This window comes from Phocoena phocoena, chromosome 13, assembly GCF_963924675.1.
Source record: "Phocoena phocoena chromosome 13, mPhoPho1.1, whole genome shotgun sequence".
In the NCBI taxonomy this organism is placed as follows: Eukaryota; Metazoa; Chordata; class Mammalia; order Artiodactyla; family Phocoenidae; genus Phocoena; species Phocoena phocoena.
Window position 1 is genome coordinate 14,358,705 of NC_089231.1, and position 16,279 is coordinate 14,374,983.

The window sequence follows — 16,279 nt, forward strand, 5'->3', positions numbered from 1 at the left end:
TGTATTGAAGCATGCCTTTTCATTTGTTAATTAAAATAATGCATTAAGGGCTGCATGTTTTTATTTTACTGATGTCTCTTACGTTTTCCTAATCTTAATTCTTAACTTTGAGAAATACTCTTTTGTTCTGCCCCCTGTAAATTAGCTACAATGGAAAGGATATTACAGCCTGCTTGTTACGTTGTTATTTGATGGAGAGTAGAATTCCCTAGTTCGAGAATTTGGGGGTCCCATAGAAAGTACACCACTTAATAAAGAGATTCCAACCCAGGGCTTTGGTAAAAACCTTCCCGGACGTGCCTGGCAGCCTTGCTCTGTCTTACAGCCAGTACTGCTTACCTTCATCCCAGATGACTCTTGGAATGGTTTAAGTATGTTCTTTCTGATCACCCAAGCTGGACTGTAAACTCCCCAAAGAGGGAGGAGGCCACATATCTTTGTTTTCTCCCCAATTCAAGCACAGATCTGGGCATGTTAGGGGAGCAGGATAAACACTCGTTAATTAATCATAAAAGGTGCATCTGCTTTCTTTCATTTCTGCCCCTTGGATCATGACGAGGCAAGAACAGACATAGAACTTTTCCAGGGCATTCACACCTTCAAAGTCTCTTGTCTCAAAGGTTTTACCTTCTGCGAAGGCTGGTAAACTATGATTTTGCTCCTAATGCACTTCCATCATCGGTCAAAATTGATGACATTTTGAGAAACTCTGAATAAGTAAATTATATATGCATGTACATATTATATTAATATGTCTGTTTGAGCAAAGATTACTCTGTGATGTCTTCCATGATTACTCTACTTAAAATTGCTGTTTTCCTCTCTCTCACACTCCCCTTCCTCCTCTTTTAATCTGCATAGTGCTTGTTACTGTCTGACATATTTAGTTGACTTATTTTGTATTTATCGTTTGTCCATCTCCATGAGAATGTAAGCTATTAGAGGGCTGGAATTTTTGTTTGTATCCTTAACACCTAGGATAGCCCTTGGTGCACAGTAGGTGCTCAATAAATATGTGCTGTAAATAATGAAAGAGGCAGTGTTTACAAGTGGAAAGGACACAAGGTCAGGAGACATATAGCATCCATCTAACCTTGGCTCTGTCGATAAATAGCACTTATAGAGGTTCTCCCCCCACCCCACCGCCTCCTGCTATACCAGAGTAGAGTGTTTCTGTGAAACCTTTAGTAAGCTGAAATGGCATAAAGCGGAGGAGCAATTACCTTAAGACTTATCTTGCCAGCAGATGTGCAAAATAAATCGAGATAAAGCACAGATGCTCACACAGTTGAAAGCTACTGCGGCTTGATGCTGAGATGCTGAGTGTAGTTCCTGGGGAGGGAGCTTGGTGGTGCCATTCTTACTGCTGAGGGTGCATGATGCCTTTGTAACTGCTGGCTGCAAAACAAATGCTGAATGCTAATTTGATTTTCACCTTTTTTTTGTAAAAGCGAAAATCCTCTTTGGATTTTTTTAGGTTAGTGAAAACAGATGCTAATGTAGGTCTTTCATCAAAGTGAAACGGCTTAAAGAGAACTTTTGAAAAGCCAGGGATACCTGTATTTTTAGGTCTCTGTTTTTCCCATCTGTGTAATGGAAAGAGAGGTGTGTACGTTATGGATACTTAATACCCCTGCTGGCGTGAAAGTCATGCATAAACAGAAGAGTATTTTTAAACCCTACAATTGAACCACGCCCTAAAATTAAAGAAAAATATTCCTTCCTCATGTTGGTAGATTTTCTTAAGTTTTCTGAAATGTCGTTTTTTTTAAGTGATGGTTTTGAGTTATGGAAAGAGAGAAAAAGCTTTCTTAGAGTAAGGGGCCACAGGTCCTTGTACTAGGTCTACCTCAGATTGGCTGTCTGACCTTTGAATGATTCACTTAACCTCTGGAGATGGATTTCTTCTTCTGTAAAATGGAGATTAACAATTAGAAAGGTTGCACTCAAGACCAAGGGAATGTTTGAAAAACATAAAGCTCTGTGCAACTGTAAATTAATATTGTAATTACTATTATTATAGGTCTGAGGATTATCTTAGGGCATCTTGAACTATCTGTGCTGATAGATCAGTTGCTTTTATTTTCTAATCTATTGTGTTCTTATGCTTTTATATAATACAATGAAAGAGACGATAGAAAAATGAAATGGAAAAAAATTGAAAATACAAGCCCCAATTTAAAATTTATTTTTAGAGCTAATACACAAAATATTTCTCTGTCAAATTGCTACAAATGTTTATAAAGACTCCTGATTTCTATACTTAGGTGGTCATGAACCATTGCTGGCTGCCACTTAGGCGGCCTTTAATGAGTCTTCTGGTTTTATTACTGTGACCAATGAATGACTGATCAGAGAGGTGCATTTTATTTAATATTATTTTCTGTTCTTAGCTCAGTGGTTGTTAGATTTTCCTTTATGCAGATATTTCAAGAGGCTAATTGACTTAGATGATAAAATTCATAAACAAAATTCAAGTAAATTGAAAAATAGATAAAAGAAACAGAAGTACTAATAGAAAAAAAACCCTGTAAAATCTTCTCGAAGGACAATTTGCCCCTTAGTTTTAAAATTTCAAGTGTACAGCACTGACAACGCTGGAATCTGTTAAATATGGTTGGGGGATGTCCTTAAGCACAGGTATTTACCCCCTTCTCCTTAGCTTCTTCTATAGGCTTCTGTTACCACCGTGCTTCCAGCCAAGGAGAAGGGTAATAACCACAAAGCAGTGGGAAAAAGTGAGTGGAATTTGCTTTCGCAAACTAATGGAAACACTTGTAGTCACTATCCAGGGCTTGTTAGAGACATTCTGAGAAATAGTCTGAATGACAATCGTATGAATTGTCCTTAGACCTTAATGATCTAGTGCCACGGACCCAGACTGAGATTTATCATGCACACTTGCTTGAAAATTCTGAGACACAAATCATGGTAGCTTCTCCATTGCTAACATGAGTGTGGCAAATATGGTGTGTTTTCTGCAAGTTGAAACTGACATGGTAAGGGAGAGTTTTGGATGTAGAAAAACATTCATGGTTTTGATGACAGCTTAAGGAAATGGTCTCCCACCATTTCTCTGCCTGCACCCAGCCCTGGGGTAGGCAGAGTTGGAAGTGTGTTGGACCTTTTGGCCTGGCTGCGCATTGGTACTCTTTGCTCCTTCTCCCTGGAACGTTCCCACCTCACTCACCAGATAAATTCTTATTCATTCTTCAGATGTTCTCTCTCTTCTGAGGCCTGACTCAGTGCCACCAAGCAGACCTTGTAGGACACCTGTCTCCAAAATGCTTGGCACAGGCTAGCTGCTCCATAAATCTCAGCCCTACTCCCCATGGCCCCTGCTCTGCATTCCTCTATTACACGCTTGCCAGTGGGGGTGGAGGCTGCTTGTGCATCGTTCAAGAGACTGAGAACTTCTGCGGCAAGCATTGTTTCTTTCATTTTGTATTCTCTTCATAAATGTTAGTGAATAAAACATTTCATTCATTCATTTATTCATACGCCCATCTATTATCATCAAATTTGGAGAACAGGATTAATTTTCAATGCATGAGCCACGTCCCTCCCTTTTCCCCATTTAAATAGTTTGGGGCACCTTTTCTCAAAGTGTTGGTTACAGATCATCTACATCAAAACTACCTGGGGTGCTTGTTAAATGTGCGTGCCCAGGTTCCACATCCCACCTACTGAATATCCAATCTTAGTTTAGCACCATTTTCATTTCTGCTTCCATGCTACCACCCTTATTCAGTGAGAGTAGAGTGAAAAGAAAAAAATGATTGCATTTTCAACAAGCTCTTCAGTGATTCTTGCACCCTCTAAAATTTGACAGGCACTCCTTTCTTTGGGATGTTGTTAACCATTACTCTATTATCTCTGGCAGAGTTTACCTTGCTCAAGGGACAGCTGCCTGTGTCTGTTGTCACTCTGTGCATAGCAATGGAGCCAGGGCCCGATGCTAAATTCAGGGCATCAGCAGGGCAGCCCAGCGCTTAACCATGGAATTGGCGCTGCCAGAGAAATAGCTGGAATGACGGATGATGCCTGATTACCAGTGACTAGAACCCATGGCCAGAACGATCAATTTTGGTTCACCTGTAAGGAACTGCCTTTGTCTTCACACGTGTTTAATTCTTCTCAGTATATCCAAATGTTCTTGTCTCTTTAGAAAGAAACCCCAGGGTTAGGACAACTGGACGATGAAAAAAAAACAAATGTACGTCTCAGGTTTCTCAAGAAGGACCTATCTCAGTTTAGCACTATTTTTATTTCTACTTTACCCAGATAATCCATGCTCCCCACCCTTATTCAGTGAAGTTAGAGTGAAAAGAAACATGAATTCTTAGAAGATTGGTTATGAAAGGTTCTCATTTATGCCTATGAGGAAAAGGGAAAAAGATTTCTAAGCTTGGTGCAATTTTTTCTTTTTCTTTTTTTTTTCCCTGCTCTCCTAGCTTTTTGTCCCTGCAGTGGGACAAGTGAATATAAAGGAAAAATCTACACCAAAAAAAATCTTTAGAAGCTTTGCGCATAATAAGTGTTAAATCTTTGGGATAAGGAAAATTGAGTCCTTCTGTAATGCTCTGCAAAATGCATTATGGGGGGATGCAAAAAAGAGATAGAATAGAAAATTCACATTAAAGTCATTTATTATATCTACCAAGTTTGAATCAGGGACAAAAATCAGACTGTCAAAAATATTTGTATTCCAGGGTTTAGAGATTTGTTTGACAGCAGGATGTGGAAATTGAATGTTTTAACTGTTTACTTCATAAGGGATCTAGAGATGTTTGTGAAGAATTATGTAGTGTATTCTCTTGGACTTTAAGACAGAAGAGGGTGCAGGACCAATAGTCCCTAGAATACAGAGTCACTCAGAAAATGTGAAAGAATTGTTCATGGCACAAATATTTAGAATAATTAAAAGTAGAGGCTTGTAAATGAAGGCTTATAAATGATGGGAGAATCAAAGTTCCATTGCATATACAAAACAATTGGAAAGAATTTTCTCAAATACATTTTATGACCAAGAAAATCATGCTTACAAAAGCCAACTAAACAATATAGTAATTTAAGAAAACATGAAATGTAATTTAAAAATTCAGATAGAATCAAGCAGCATTATGCTTTGACTCATTTTAGAGTCAAAGATGAGTATCTAAGAATGCAGTGAAGAGAAGGGTTGAAAATTCAGGATAGGTCAGGAAAACCACTGATCCATTTGTTAAGCCAGAATCAAACTATATTAACTCAGCATCTACCCTGTGCTAGGCAATGTCCAAGGCACTGGATGTAGCAGGCAAAAGACGGAAAACCTCACAATTATGATCTTATATTCTAGTGTGGGTAGATAATAAGCACAAAAACAAAAACAATAAAATATTTCAAATAACAAAAATACTATGAAGAAAATAAAGTAATACCAACAACAAAAACAAAAGAAAATAAAGAGAAAGAGAGCAACCGGAGATGGGGTAAAAGCTATGTTTGCTAGAGGGATCAGATAAAGCTTCCTGAAGGAGTTGACTTCAGTGTAGAGGTCTGAATGATGTGAAGGTATGACCCGTGCAGTCATTTGGAGAACAGTCAGGCAAAGGGAACCACAAGTGTTAAGATCAAGAGATAGGAATGAGGAAGCGGTATTTTAGAGACAGAGAGGCTAGGATGGCTGGAGCACGGAGAATGGAGTGAAGGGATTAGGAAACGAAGTAACAAAAATCCCACAACACTTGATTTTCTTGTGTTGCAGTAGCCTTGTGAAATTGTCCTAAACAAGATGATGATTATTGGGTGGGTATTCTGGGAAAATGATTGTTTTCCTCATTAAAAGTGACAGACTCAGCTGGCATGCAGTACTTTCATTCTTTGAGGTTTCTCTTCCTTCTTGCCTGGCATATAGACGCAGTGCCTGGAGATAGAGCAGCCATTTTGTAACTATGAGGACAAAAGCCCACATGCAAAGGATGGCAGAGCAGGAAGTCAGAATTTGGTTCCTTAATGACTTTGTTGAGCAGCTGTACCAGGCCTGCACTGCCAACCTCTAGACTTTTTGTTGTGTGAGAAAAAAAAAACGAAAAACCTCTTACTTGGTTAAGGGTAAAGTGCTTGCATCACTTACTTGTCAAAGTGTTACAGTGTTTAGGCCATTATAGTTGGGTTTTTAATTCATGTAGCTAAAAGTGTAAGTGGTCAGGGCCAGATCATGTAGGGTTTATTTGCCACAGAAGATACTTTTGCATTTTATTCTCATTGCAACAGGAAGCCTTTAGACGGTTTTAAGCAAAAAAGTGATATAATCTAGTTTATTCTTGGACAGTGTTTTATCTGCTGTGTATAAATTAGACAGCAGTGAGGCAAGATGGAAACAGAGGGAACAATTAGAAGGCTGTAGTAAGAGATGATGTTGTCCCTTCCATTTGTTTTATGATAAGTATTTTGGTATAGTTACACCTTCAAAAATTAGATGGTGTAATAGTATTATTAGCTAGGCTGTTTGACAGGTTCCTACGTGTCTGGGAATATAGGATTAGAGGCTACTCTTTGTAGCATATGCTTCAAGGACTTGTGAGCAGTTCAGGGATACTTGGATATCTCCTTTTGGCTTGCAGACGTTTAAATGACGAGAGTTAATTAGTGGTTATGTACTCTGTCTCCCTGCCTGATCTAGCTTATCCTCACCATTGTAAGTCTCCTTATTTTTTTTCTCTTTTTTTGTTTCCCTTGCTAGGGATCATTAAAACATTAGCCAGAGCTTTCAGCCAAACTAATTGAAGGCCACCTGGCTTAAGGATCATCCTAATGAAAAATAAGGAACTTTGAAAATTGATCGAATTGGGTTTCTTAACTGCCTGTGAATTGCTATAAGCTTGGGAATTAAGGCCCCAAATAAAATGATAACATATATTAGTCCCACAAATTATGGATTAGAAAGTTGTTTTTTTCATATATATCTAGGCTGCAGAGGAAAATAAGTATTTTATTAAGAGATAATATATGCCTCGTCTTAGTATTGTTATGATAGGTCAATAGAAGTAAGATTTTATTGAAATAATATTTAACTTATAAATACCTAGTTACAAATATCTGATTTCAAGATTAAGGAAAAAATAATCTACATTATAAAAACATGAAAAAATAAGCAGAAGACATGAGTAGGATAATACTGTAGAGTGTCTTTAAAATGTCTTAAAAGTGGAAGGTGGATGGTATACGCTTGCTACACATTGTAGAGATTCAAGAAATAAATGACAATTCCAAAAAGAGTTTATTTCAATCATAATTGATAAATATATTTTCAATGAATAGAAGAAGCTTAAGTATTTCCTTCTAAACTTATATCTAGGATTACAGAATTTTAAAGCTGGAGAACTCTTGGGTTCCAGTCTGTCTGTGTAGTCTTTGAGGGTCATGTCACTCCTTACTCCCACCCAAGTCATCCCTGGGGACAAAGATTGCTCCCTGGATGAATGAAGAAACAAGTGCAGAGATCAGGAAGGACTTGACCAAGGTTCCAGGGCTAGGTAGATGTGGAGCCAAGACTTGGTCCCTCTCTCCTGGTTTCAGTCTAATATTATTCTTTCATCTCTTTCTTTCAATCTTAAGCTATGATCTTTATCTAATTTTTAGCTACATTAATTTATGGGACTTTTGGTCTGATTTTTGCCCAAATTTATTCATATTTCTGAAGATGAAAATCCATGAAAACAGACTTCCACATAAATCTTTGTTTTATTTTATTTTTATGTGGGCTTGGCAGTGCTACAACATCATCTTCATTTTTTAAGCATCTGCACTTGATTTTGTCTTTCCTTTTTTAAAAAGTAAGGGCTCATGTTCTGTGTTTTAGAGTTTTACAGGGATTTTGTTGGTCCAGTTGCCATAGATGAATGGCAAGTGATAATTCAAGACCACTAGGAGCTGTAGGTTTCCTACAAATTGACACTTTCACAAATAAAGTGATATATGTTGGATAACTTTCCGAAGTAAAATTGCTATATGTATTCTTTCCTTTTGTTGGAATCTTAAAATGGAGCTTCAAGTCATTGTGAGCTTTTCCTGTACAAGGAAGACTTTTGTGAACATCCTTATATAACAATAAGAAAGTCCATATATAACAATAAGGAGTCCTTATATAACAATAAGAAAGATACTATATCCAAATTTTGTAAACTCATTTATTCTGCTCATATTTATATAATGTATACATAAATTTTATTTCCATTTGTATTGTGTTTTCTTTTTCTGAAATAAAAAACTGCTGTATTGGTCTATGTATTGAGTGCTGAAAGCAGTAAGATGCTTTGAACTTAAGTAAGATATTTGTTGCTTCTCATGATAGCCTCGTGAATTAAATGGAGTAATATGGTCTGAAATTATATAAAATTTAGTCAGCATATTACCAGAGTTTTGAAAATAGCTCAGTCAATCCGGGGGACGTTCTCTAGTGATGGGGCAATAGTTCTGGATGTGATCTTTTATGGACAAACTTCTCTCCATCCTGGGGAGCCTTGGATAGTCCCAGTTAATACTTGTACCTCAGCATAATTTTTATAGCATTCCACTTCACTCGGAAAAGTGTCCTGGTTTGGATGACAAATTATATAGTCACTCAATTTATAGACGACACTTTAATCAGGAGTACTTAAAGATGTGCAGGTGACTCAAACCTAGGATAGGATATCTCAAAAGATGCCAGAGTTAAAAACTGAATGTCTCGATAAGCTAGATGGATGGGATAAAACAGAAGATATAAAATGTATTAGAGTTTAATGAGGGGAAGGGGGTTGCCTTTAGATCCCTAAAAGTAATCATCTAAGTACAATATGAAGGGACCTTAACTTAAAAGCTGTTCATTAAAAAAAGATCTGGGGATTCTAATTAGCCAGAGGCTCGCATGCTGTTTGCCAACAGTGTGATGTGGCTAATCACACAGCAAGGAATGGTGTCTAGACCTGCACTCTCCAACAGAACTGTCTGCAGTGATGGAAATGTTCCACATCTGTGCTGTCCAGTATGGTAGTTACGAGGCACATGTGACTACTGAGCTCTGGAATGTGCCTAGTAAGACTGAGGAAGATTTAATTTCATTTAACTTTCATTGATGCGAGTTTACAATTGAATAGCCACATGTGTCTGGTGGCTCCTGTATTGGACAGAATAGGTCAGGATCAAGAGAGATCTAATGGGGGTTGTGGTTGGAAAACTGGAGACTAGTGGCTAAAGGGTTTTTGATAGTTTATGTGCGTTTGAGGGACCATTTAATTCAACTGAACACAGTTTTAATGAACATTAAACCATGTGCAAAGCACTGTGGTAGACACTATAGGGTATTCAAAAGCAAGTAAGGTTGTCCGTACAATTATAAATCTTGTAATGTCCTACTGAAACCAATAGGAACACAAGTAAAAAAATCATTAGTGGTGGTATTGCAATACAACGTCCATTTTAAGGGAACCCAGGGGATGGAGAAGTGAATACCAACCTATGGATTTAAAAAGGTTTTGTGGAAGAGGTGAGCTTTGAAAAGTAGTCAAAGAGACAGAGATGAGCATTTCGATGAGAAAAGGCCCAGGGTCAGAAAGAGTATGGGAATGGAGAGAGGATTTGTACTGGTGTGTGTTGTACAGTAGAGAACACTTGGTGTGTGTTGTACAGTAGAGAACACTGTGGGAGAGAAAGCTTGTTTGGAAGCAGATGGTGGAGATGCTAATGCTGCTCTAAACACGTTGGGCTTTGTTCTCTAGACAATTGAATGTTTCTAAGTTTCTAAATTGATGTATCAGACCCTTCTTTTGTAGAGGCACACATCGTGGAGGTGATTGGAAGTGAGAAAGCCATGGAGTAAAAACCATGGGCAGCAGATGAGGGTTACTTCAGTGGAGGCCAACTGGGAGACCATGCTGCCTCTCTTTATGTATTTGAAGAACTGTTATAGCAAAAGGGATGAAAATTATTCTGTGTAGCATGGGAGGACTGGAGATAGGGTTGTGGAATATGAAGGTAGATTTTGGATCAATAAAATGAGTAAATAATGAGCACTTCTATGAATGGAACAGATAACTTGTAAAATGGTGAGTAAGCCCTTGGCCACCGAAGACTCTGTGCTGGGATGTTATAGGGAAGAGTCCATTTGGCTTCCAGATTTTGAGATTTCAAGGGCTGGTCAAAACCAATAAAGGGAGGAGTTAGAGTTGCAAAGTTTTAATTTTGCCAAGTAAGGATATTAAACACTCTTCCCAACCTAAGCATGTGGTATTATCACTATTTAAGATAGGAAAGGACATTGCAACACCCCCTGGCACCCAAAATAGGAAGAACATAATTTTAAAATAAAGAATTTTTATTCTTTATTCCCAAGAAAAGATAGTGGTTACCCTGATTTCACCCCTACACCCATTTCCCCCCATGATGCTATGCATCTCTGAGAACTTCTACCTCCCTCTTCTCCTCTGTAGTCTGGCTAATGCTAATAAGCAGTGATATTTAAGTTGAAATAATAATTAGTGTTTGTTTAACTGAGAGGCAGCTAATGCGGTCCAGCAGCTAAGGTAATTACTATTTCTTAAATTTAGATTGGGAAAATCATTATTATTGAAACAGTATTATGATGAGCCCCCAGGAATTTGACAGGGCAGTTACAGAAATGAAATGGTGGTCCAGGTACAGAATGATGTAATAATTAGTACAACAAGTGTCATTTATAAGGCCTCCAGAAATAGTAAAAAGAGAGAAATACCAGACACAAATAGTTATCACAGAGGACAAAACTATCCATTTCTTTATTATCATAAATCGTGAAGCTTCACTGATGCATATTTTATCACAGCACTCTTGCCATATGTGCTCTGAAGTTTCCAGGTGTATCCCCAGGGACCACAGTTACTGATATAGATAATCAAGAATTCCTTTTATGCTTCTCTCAACACTGCCACAGCTCAAATTGAAATTAGCATCTTTTACAATGAAATACCAGTTGCTATCACAAACAGAGTTGACAGCTGGAGAGAGAGGCCTGTTTATCCAGTTATTCTTCACATCTTCAGTTCATTGTGGTTTATTAAGATGGGTACTGTAAGTTCCCGAATGAAGAGATGTTGAGTTTTTGCACAGTGATTATCATTTGAATAAAAGTATTGAGAAGCTGTTCTCAGATGGGATTGAAGGTCAAAGATAAAAAAATCACCCGTATAAGCATCTGATTGAAATGATAATCATTTAATTCTCCCAAAATATGTCTTTATAAGATTCCTTTTTCTCACTCACATAGTTTGAAACATTACTTTCCATTGTAGAATCATTTTGAGCGGAACTTGGTAACTGCATTGAGCACCAGCTGTGTTACAGGAACTATGCTAAGAAGCTTCTATGTGTTATCTCATGACATAGGTAGTCATGACCTCAATCTTGTGACATAGATAATAGGAATATATTTTAAAGAAAGATACGTCAAGTTACTTGGCCAAAGTCCACAGCTTGTACGTAGATTTAGGCATTCCAAAACTGCTGCTTTTTAAATTACCCCATACCACCTAAAAAATCACTTTTTAAAAATTTAATTTTGCAGTTTTCTAAAGCAATTTTTATTTTATATTGGAGCATAGTTGATTAACAACATTGTGTTAGTTGCAGGTGTACAGCAAAGTGATTCAGTTATACATATACATGTATCTATTCTTTTTCAAACTCTTTTCCCATTTAGGTTATTACAGAAAATTGCTATACAGTAGGTCCTTATAGGTCCTTATAGGTCCTTATAGGTAATCTGTTTTAAATATAGCAGTGTGTACATGTCAATCCCCAAATCCCAATCTATCCCTCCCCCCTACCCTTCCCCCTAGTAACCGTAAGTTCCTTCTCTGTGAGTCTGTTTCTGTTTTGTAAATAAGTTCATTTGTATCTTTTTTAAAGATTCCTCATATAAGCGGTATCATAAGATATTTGTCTTTCTATCTGACTTATTTCATTTACTATGATAATCTCCATGTCCATCCACGTTGCTGCAAATGGCATTATTTCATTCTTTTTAATGGCTGAGTAATTTTCCATTGTGTGTATGTACCACATCTTTTTTATCCATTCATCTGTTGATGGACATTTGGGTTACTTCCATGTCTTGGCTATTGTAAATAGTGCTGCAATGAACACTGGGGTGCATGTATCTTTTTGAACCATGTTTTTCTCCAGATATATGCCTAGGAGTGGGATTGCCAGATCATATGGTAGCTCTATTTTTAGTTGCTTAAGGAACTTCCATACTGTTCTCCATAGTGGCTGTACCAATTTACATTCCCACCAACAGAGTAGAAGGGTTCCCTTCTCTCCACACCCTCTCCAGCATTTGTAGATTTTTTGATGATGGCCATTCTGAATGGTGTGAGGTGATATCTCATTGCAGTTTTGATTTGCATTTATCTAATACTTAGAGATGTTGAGCATCTTTTCATGTGCCTCTTGGCCATCTGTATGTCTTCTTTGGAGAAATGTCTGTTTAGGTCTTCTGCCCATTTTTTGATTGCATTGTTTGTTTTTTTTTTTTGATGTTGAGTCACATGAGCTGTTTGTAAATTTTGGAGACTAATCCCTTGTTGGTTGCATTGTTTGCAAATATTTTCTCCCATTCTGTGGGTTGTCTGTTTGTTTTGCTTGTGGTTTCCTTTTCTGTGAAAAAGATTTTGGGTTTAATTAGGTCCCATTCATTTATTTTTGTTTTTATTTCCATTACTCTAGGAGACAGCTTGGAAAAGATATTGCTGCGATTTATGTCAAAGAGTGTCCTGCCTATGTTTTCCACCAAGAGTTTTACAATATCTGGTCTTACATTTAGGTCTTTAGTCCATTTTGAGTTTATTTTTGTGTATGGTGTTAAAGAATGTTCTAATTTCATTTTTTTTTACATGTAACTGTTCAGTTTTCCCAGCACCATTTATTGAAAAGACTGTCTTTCCTCCATTGTAGTCTTGCCTCCTTTGTTGCAGATTAATTGACCACAGGTTCATGGGTTTATTTCTGGGCTTTCTATCCTGTTCCATTGATCTATATTTCTGTTTTTGTGTCAGTACCATACTGTCTTGATGACTTGTAGTATAGTCTGAAGTCAGACAGCCTGATTCCTCCAGCTCCATTTTTCTTTCTCAAGGTTGCTCTGGCTATTCAGGGTCTTTTGTGTCTCCATACAAATTTTAAGATTTTTTTCTTCTAGTTCTGTGAAAAATGCCATTGGTAGTTTGATAGGGATTGCATTGAGTCTGTAGATTGCCTTGGGCAGTATAGTCATTCTGACAATATTGATTCTTCAAAACCAGACAAAGACACCACAGTAAAAGAAAATTACAGACCCATATCACTGCTGAACATAGATGCAAAAATCCTCAACAAAATACTAGCAATCTGAATCCAACAATACACTAAAAGGATCATACACCATGATCAAGTGGGATTTATCCAAGGGATGCAAGGATTTTTCAATATCTGCAAATCAATCAGTGTGATACACCACATCAACAAATTGAAGAATAAAAACCATATGATCACCTCAATAGTTGCAGAAAAAGCTTTTGACAAAATTCAACACCCATTTATCATAAAAACTCTCCAGAAAGTGGGAATAGAGGGAACATACCTCAACATAATAAAGGCCATATATGACAAATGTATAGGTAACATCATACCCAATGGTGAAAAACTGAAAGCATTTCCTCTAAGATTGGGAACAGGACAAGGATGTCCACTCTTGCCACTCTTATTCAACATAATTTTGGAAGTCCTAACCATGGCAATCAGAGAAGAAAAAGAAATAAAAGGAATCTAAATTGGAAAAGAAGTAAAACTGTCACTGTTTGCAGATAACATGATACCATACATAGAAAATCCTAAAGATGCTACCAGAAAACTACTAGACCTCATCCATGAATTTGGTAAAGGTGCAGGATACAAAATTAATACACAGAAATCTGTTGTATTTCTATACACTAACAATGAAAGATCAGAAAGAGAAAGTAAAGAAACAATCCCATTTACCATCACATCAAAAAGAATAAAATACCTAGGAATAAACCTACCTAAGGAAACAAAAGATGAAAATTATAAGGTGCTGATGAAAGAAATCAAAGATGACACAAACAAATGGAAAGATATACTATTTTTGTTGGCTAGATATTGTATAGAGGCAAACTACACATAGTCCCTATGTTCTTCTGATAATATTTGCAGTTAGCATTTATTGTGTTTCCTGTGTTTTAGTGAAGGTGCAAATACCTTATATAGATAATTCAATATTATTCCTTTGAGATTGGCATTATTACTCCCAGTTTTCAAATGAGTGAGCTTGCTTAGAAGGATGAAGTTAACTTGTCCAGGAATTTAAGTAACTTGTTCAGGGAGAGTCAGGAACAGTGATTTAAAGCAACCAGACTCCAACGCTATTGGCTAATCCTCCAACCAATGCTGCAGGAGCTTATCATCAGATGGAGAGATGGACACTCCCGTTCACAGAATGTGGGATGGGTTGTGGTCAGTGGTTCTCGATGTATGATCCTGGAACCAGGATCATCAGCTGTACCCAGATTGTCTGATTCCTGAGACAATGCACTTAATATTACACAGCATTGCTATGTTGTGTCTTCTGAGAGTCATCAAGGAATTTGCATTTCATGGTATAGGTAACATGGAATTACTGACAATTATTACCCCTCCACAATGCCACCAAATCAGGGAGTTCACCTAAACACCAAAATCCTTCTTAGTAGTAAAGAAAGCGTTGTGAGCTACATCAGAGACTGACCAGGTGCTAATGAGTCCCATTTCCTCTTCCTGGGCACACAGAAAGAGTACATTTCCCAGTCTCCCTGTTATCTTTGGGTCATGTGGCAGGGTTCTGGCCAAAGAAAGGCAGCTGGAAGTGGCATTACCATTTTCGTTACTAACTAGAAAACATTCTGAAACATCCTTCACACTTTGTGTTTGCCTCTCTGCTAACTTTGGGCAAAATTCTCTGCCCCCTAGGTGAGGCAGAGCTACAAGGTAGAATCAGCCTGAGTTTCTGAGTCACTGCTTGGAGAGAAAGTACTCAGAAGGTCCACCTGACATGAAATTGAACTGTGATGTGAGTAAGAAATAGACTATTACTGTGTTAAATCACTAACATTTGGTGTTTTTGTTATAGCACCTAGCAGATATTACCCTAAATACTACTTACAGCAATGGCCTTGGGCCTTCACACCGCACCCTTTCTCTTTCCAGTGCACAACAAGCTTCAGTTGTCCACTCCATAGCTACCTTGACATATCAGCTTGAGACGCCTGGGAGTCCAGCTCTAGAACCAAGGGGATTATTGAAGGGAGTACAGTCTTGTTAGAAAGTTAAATGGCCTGCTAGAAGATGAGAATAGAGGCATGGAGACCACCAATAATTTTAAGCTAGAAATTTAAACAAAAATGACAAGGGATAGAACATGAAGCAGTAGAATGGAGAGAAAATCCTAGACTCTTCAGATATTTTGTAAGACTTAGCAGTAATAGACATTGCTAAACAACATGAAATTCAGTGGCCACCTAAGCAGTACAGAGGCACTTTGGCAGGGAAGGGGGAGGGGGCACTGAATGGTATTGGCAAGAACAATGGCATGTGGTCCTGGTATCCAGTCTCAGGTTAGTCAACTACTGTGTGACCACTGGGGAAGTCACTTAAACTCAGTGGGTTCAAATAGCGTTCACGGATTCCTTAATGCTTGAGTCGCTCTAAATGTGACAAAACAGTAATAAGCTTTATTGGTTAAAATGTCACGTTTAAGGACTGAATGTATATGTCCGCCTCAGATTCATATGTTGAAACCCTAACTACCCAGTGTGGCTATATTTGGAATAAGGAAGTAATTAGGTTAAATGAGGTCATAAGGGTGGAGCACTAATCCCATAGGATTAGTGTCCTTATAAGAAGAGACACTAGAACTCTCCCCTCCTCTCCCCTCTTCTCCTCTCCCCTCCTCTCTCCTTCTCTCTCTCTATCTCTACTTCTGTCTCTAGACACATACACACGTGCATGCGCACGCGTGCACACACAAAGAAGAGGTCTCCAAGGGAGAGCCCTCACTAGACACCAACTCTGCTGGCACCCTGATCTTGGACTTCCATTTTCACCCCCCAGCCTGTGCTATTTTGTTATGGCAGCCTGAGCAGTCTGATATGTGACCTTTGCCCTGATTCTCTAGTCATCCATTTAAATCATCAGCTCATGTTCATTTGTGAAGATATAAACCAGATTACATTGTGGCAGGCTACGGTGT